This window comes from Giraffa tippelskirchi, chromosome 4 (genome assembly GCF_054371585.1).
Source record: "Giraffa tippelskirchi isolate mGirTip1 chromosome 4, T2T-mGirTip1v1.2.pri, whole genome shotgun sequence".
Lineage (NCBI taxonomy): Eukaryota > Metazoa > Chordata > Mammalia > Artiodactyla > Giraffidae > Giraffa > Giraffa tippelskirchi.
Genome location: NC_137278.1, coordinates 103,685,284 through 103,691,283, shown reverse-complemented (window position 1 = coordinate 103,691,283; position 6,000 = coordinate 103,685,284). Strand labels below are relative to the sequence as shown.

At 38.8% G+C, this 6,000-nt stretch overlaps 1 protein-coding gene across 6 annotated transcripts in view; it reads left to right on the top strand.

The window, feature by feature from the left end:
• The first annotated feature begins 699 nt into the window (after positions 1-699).
• The window catches only part of TSPAN8 (tetraspanin 8), an 89,444-nt gene continuing 84,143 nt past the window's right edge, over positions 700-6,000 (top strand). For all 6 annotated transcript variants that reach the window (XM_081483976.1, XM_081483981.1, XM_081483978.1 and 3 more), the window contains exon 1: positions 700-761. The gene's annotated coding sequence lies outside the window, so the exon portion shown is untranslated. The remainder of the gene's footprint in view (positions 762-6,000) is intronic.

The window sequence follows — 6,000 nt, the reverse complement described above, 5'->3', positions numbered from 1 at the left end:
AAAATAATATACAGAAATTCACAGGAAAACAAAGAGGACCAGATGTGTGAAACTAAAAAGAATTAAAAGATTAATACTACACACCCAAAATGTGTGTAAATTTAGTGTCAGTATTTCCTTTAATTTTCAAGCTTCAGTCTTGGCAGTTCTGCTTTATTGATGGTGATTCTATGTGCAACGTATGGACAAACATCTGATTTGTTTATTAAAGTGTTAATAGCACAGTCGTGCCCAACTCTTTGCGACCCCAAGGACTGAAGGGCTTCTCCAGGCAAGGATACCAGAGAGGTTTGCCATTTCCTTCTCTAGGGCATCTTACTGACCCAGGGATGGAACCTGGGTCTTCTGTGTAGCAGGCAGATTCTTTATAGACTGAGCTACCAGGGAGGCATAGTATATTTATGTTCATCTTAACAGCTAAAATGTTTTAATTTGTTCTTTTACTTTTGTCCATATGTCTTGGTTTTTTGCAGAAAATAGTTTGTTGAATTGTAACCAATTTGAAACAAACCATAGTCAAGTAAGATTATTCACACAATGGTGGAACTGGGGAGGGGTGGGGCAAGTTGGAACAGGGTGGAGTTGCTCAGGAGGAGGGCTTACGGTGGCACTTTACAGGTTCCAACTTGAAGAGTGTGGGCTCATTGGCCAAATGATGTCACAATAGATAATGTATGTAAGATAGCATCACTGTATTTCATATACTGAAGTCTGAAGAGCAAATGGATGCGTCCTGTCTCTACACTGACTCCTGTCCCAGGGTAACTGATTAATGCTAATGATAATTCAACTAAGTATGTTGATTAGTTATGCCATAAAAAGCAACCAGGGCAATCTCTTATAAAAAGTTCTCCCTCCTTCCCTCCTTCCCTCTCCCTCTCTCTTCCCTTCTCTTCTTCCTTCCCTCCTGTCCTTCCTCCCTTCCTTTCTGACTATTAAAACTTGTTTGTTCTCCCTATAAAAGGTACACTAACGTTGTTTATCCACTCTTATACTCACCTGGGACAAACAACAATTAACTTTGAACATGGAGACAGGTGGCTGGGCAGACTTACCAGAAATCTGGTTAACCAAATCTAGTCTGAACACAAAACAGAAAGGAACACTCAGTAGTATTCCGGTGAGAGGAGGGACCTGCATTGCAGCTGTTCTCGCTAAGCTCCTTGAAGATATTTTAAATGAAACAAGCTGCTTTGATGAAACTGTAACATATGATGTAGTTTGAAATGAGAGAAGAGTACAAATCTCTGAAAGTCACACAAGTGATGTGATTTTTAAGTTTGAGGGTTTCCCTTGGGTGTGACAGCCTCATATTTTGGATATTTTGCATAATCACGAATGTGGAACTGTTTTGTATTTTAAAGTCGATTCTGGGTTTAGCTGGCACCAGTGTGCAAATTTATTTTTTATTTTCTAACAAGATAGGGCTTGTATCATTTCTAGAATCTTCCTTGTGGAAAAAAAAGTCTGTTAAAGTAGTCAGAGCTTTCTGAAGATGATGCATATAGCATGCACAAAGATACTCTATTTTTTGATGTCCTTAGTATATTTAGATTTGGAATATACAGCCAGATAACCATAGGAGGAAATTATAGTTTTATGTGATTTTTAAAAAGAGTTGAATTATCCTTTTCTAATTCCTGAGGGTGTGAGTTATTACAGTGACTTGTGTATGCCAGTCCTCTGTCTGCTCCAACTGAAATAAATAAGGGCTCTTTCAACAGACAAGAACAAGATGTGAAGAAAGTAGAAACCATAATTAAGCAGTTAAGGTAGTGGAAATTTCCCATGAAACTTTTGTTTTGGGAAAGGAGGTGCCCAAGGACAGTTTTCACATTGATTCTACTTCAAAAAATCTCAAGGTCAGGATAATTTTGTGAGGTCAATTTTTCCATAGAAAACAGAGCATTGTTTTCTGGTTCTTGGTGAGAGCAGGTTGTCCTTTGAATATTGCAAAGCAGAGAAACTCTTGCTTTATCAGGAAAGAAATGAAGTTGTTCAGGGAAATCTTTTGTCTTTTAAAAGGACCAAGCACAGTTGTTTGCAGCATCCAAGGCATTGTTGAGCCTTGTGTTGTACAACATGAGACTTATGAAGGAGTAATTTTTGTATGATCTTATATTTATGTTCAATGAGCATCCTTGTTCTGTTCCCCATCATAAAAAACAATGAGCTGAGTGTAACCTATCATTTCCTGCATTAAGGATTCACTTTGTGTGTCTCCATTTAATAGTATACATATACAAGTTCCTAAATCAATCCCATCAAGGGTCTTTAACAAAATTAATGAGAAATATTTACATCTCTTCATCACCTTTGGGCCATTTGCATAACAGCAACAGATAGGAGGAATACAGCTCTACATTCTGTTGTATTCCCAGCTTTTGTATTCAGAGCTGGGCTCAAAAGGTGTTTTTTTTTTTTTTTAGTTGGGGGCTAATTACTTTACAATATTATAGTGGTTTTTGCCATACATTGACACGAATCAGCCATGGGTTTACATGTGTTCCCCATTCTGAACCCCCCTCCCACCTCCCTCCCCATCCCATCCCTCTGGGTTATCCCATTGCCCCAGCCCCGAGCATTTGTCTCATGCATCGAACCTGGAATGGTGTTCCGTTTCACATAAGATAATATACATGTTTCAATGCTATTCTCCCAGAACGTCCCACCCTCACCTTCTCCCTCAGAGTCCATAAGACTGTTCTATGCATCTGTGTCTCTTATTCTGTCTCACATATAGGGTTATCGTTACCATCTTTCAAATTCCATATATATGCATTAGTATACTGTATTTGTGTTTTTCTTTCTGGCTTATTTCACTCTGTATAATGGGCTCCAGTTTCATCCATCTCAATAGAACTGATTCAAATGTATTCTTTTTAATGGCTGAGTAATATTCCATTGTGTATATGTACCACAGCTTCCTTATCCATTCGTCTGCTGATGGATATCTAGATTGCTTCCATGTCCTGGCTATTGTAAACAGTGCTGCGATGAACATTGGGGTACACGCGTCTCTTTCAATTCTGGTTTCCTCAGTGTGTATGCCCAGCAGTGGGATTGCTGGGTCATATGGCACGGAATCTCCACACTGTTCTCCATAGTGGCTGTACTAGTTTGCATTCCCACCAACAGTGTAAGAGGGTTCCCTTTTCTCCACACCCTCTCCAGCATTTATTGCTTGTAGTCTTTTGGATAGCAGCCATTCTGACTGGTGTGAAATGGTATCTCATCGTGGTTTTGATTTGCATTTCTCTAATAATGAGTGATGTTGAGCATCTTTTCATGTGTTTGTTAGCCATCTGTATGTCTTCTTTGGAGAAATGTCTGTTTAGTTCTTTGGCCCATTTTTTGATTGGGTCGTTTATTTTTCTGGAATTGAGCTGCAGGAGTTGCTTGTATATTTTTGAGATTAATTGTTTGTCTGTTGCTTCGTTTGTGATTATTTTCTCCCATTCTGAAGGCTGTCTTTTCACCTTGCTTATAGTTTCCTTTGTTGTGCAAAAGCTTTTAATTTTAATTAGGTCCCATTTGTTTATTTTTGCTTTTATTTCCAATATTCTGGGAGGTGGGTCATGGAGGATCCTGCTGTGATTTATGTTGGAGAGTGTTTTGCCTATGTTTTCCTCTAGGAGTTTTATAATTTCTGGTCTTACATTTAGATCTTTAATCCATTTTGAGTTTATTTTTGTGTATGGTGTTAGGGAGTGTTCTAGTTTCATTCTTTTACAAGTGGTTGACCAGTTTTCCCAGCACCACTTGTTAAAGAGATTGTCTTTTCTCCATTGTATATTCTTGCCTCCTTTGTCGAAGATAAGGTGTCCATAGGTGCGTGGATTGATCTCTGGGCTTTCTATTTTGTTCCATTGATCTATATTTCTATCTTTGTGCCAGTACCATGCTGTCTTGATGACTGTGGCTTTGTAGTAGAGCCTGAAGTCAGGCAGGTTGATTCCTCCAGTTCCATTCTTCTTTCTCAAGATTGCTTTGGCTATTCGAGTTTCTTATATTTCCATACAAATTGTGAAATGATTTGTTCTAGTTCTGTGAAAAATACCATTGGTAGCTTGAAAAGGTGGTTCTATGTTGCATTTTCTCCCAAACTCTTAGGCCCAGCAGTTCTGAGTTGTTTAAGCAAGACATCATTTAGCCATTTTGAATCCCAGTTTTTCCCGCATAAAACATAGCACCACGGATAATCACAAATTGAGTTGTTAGTACAAAAGTAATTGTGGTTTTGAACCCTGAAATTTAAATCATTATAAATAGACTCAAACACATCTTTATTAATCAAATAGGAACCATTACAGTCAACACACTTTTGCTAAATGAGAAATAAGTTTGTTTATTCCTGTAGGGTAAAAATCATGCTTCAGGATTTGACAAACTCTTAGAAAGCACTTTGTGCATCCTGGCGGTTGTGGAAGCATTTTCCCTGCAAAAAGTTGTTGAGATGCTTGAAGAAGTGATAGCCAGTTGGTGAGAGATCAGGTGAATATGGCAGATGAGGCAAAACTTCCTAGCCCAATTTGTTCAACTTTTGAAGCGTTGGCTGTGCGGGCATTGTCATCGAGAAGAATTGGACCCATTCTGTTGACCAATGCCGGCTGCAGGCATTACAGTTTTTGATGCTTGATTTGCTGAGCATGCTTCTCAGATGTATTGCTTTCACCAGAATTCAGAAAGCTGTAGTGGATCAAACGGACAGCAGACCACCAAACAATGACCATGACCTTTTTTGGTGCAAGTTTGGCTTTGAGAAGTGATTTGGAGCTTTTTCTCCATCCAGCCACTGAGCCGGTTGTTACTGGTTGTCGTATAAAATCCACTTTTTGTCGCACATCACAATCCAATTGAGAAAGGGTTCCTTGTTGTTGGGTAGAATAAGAGAAGATGACACTTCCAAATGATGATTTTTTTTTTTTGTCAGCTTACAAGGCACCCACTTATTGAGCTTTTTCACCTTTCCAGTTTGCTTCAAATGCCAAACGACCATAGAATGGTCGATGTTGAACTCTTCAGCAACTTCTTGTGTAGTTGTAAGAGGATCAGCTTCAATGATGGCTCTCAGTTCGTTGTTGCCAACTTCCAATGGCTAGACACTGTGCTCCTCATCTTCAAGGTTCTTGTCTCCTTTGCAAAACTTCTAGAACCACCACTGTGCTCTATGTTTGCTAGTAGTTCCTGGGCCAAATGTGTTGTTGATGTTGTGAGTTGTCTCCAGTGCTTTACAATCCATTTTGAACTCAAGTAAGAAAACTGCTCATATTTGCTTTTTGTCTAACATCATTTTCATAGTCTTAAATAAATATAAAAAAGCAACAAGTCATTAGCGAAAAAACGTAAGCCAGAAATGCACATGAAAGTGATGTATAACATAACCGTATTTATTTAAGAATGTATTCTGGTATCAAACAGCAAATTTCAACAATGCAAAAACTGCAGTTACTTTTGCACCAACTTTTATAATTCATAATGTTATTGCTAAATTCGGTAAAGTAACATAGAGTTTCTGGCATATGGGCATACATGTACACACACACACACACACACACACACACACACACACACACACAGAGTCATCTCCAAGCCCTAAAGAATTCAGGAATAATGTTTGTAATAGGAGGGAAGATTTATATAAGCTTTGTAGCAGATATCAGCTCTATTAAAGGCTTGCATCTAATATGCTGTGAAGCATAAAGGAGAAATGGCCTTTTCCAATGGACCACTGTCCAGGTTTTAGCCTAAACCTCACTCTGTTTCCCCTGCACCCTGGGGGCAAGAGAGGCATAGAGGCATAGTATGTGCTATTCTAGGACTCTAGAGGGAGATATGCCTGGATTTCAATCCTGGGTCAGTCACTTCACATTCCTTAAAATGAGGCCAGTACATATTCTACTTCTGCTCTAGGGTGGCTGTTAGGAGAATAACATAAGTTAATGAATGTATGACATGACATGAATAATGAAATGTATGACATGACATGACAATGCTGAC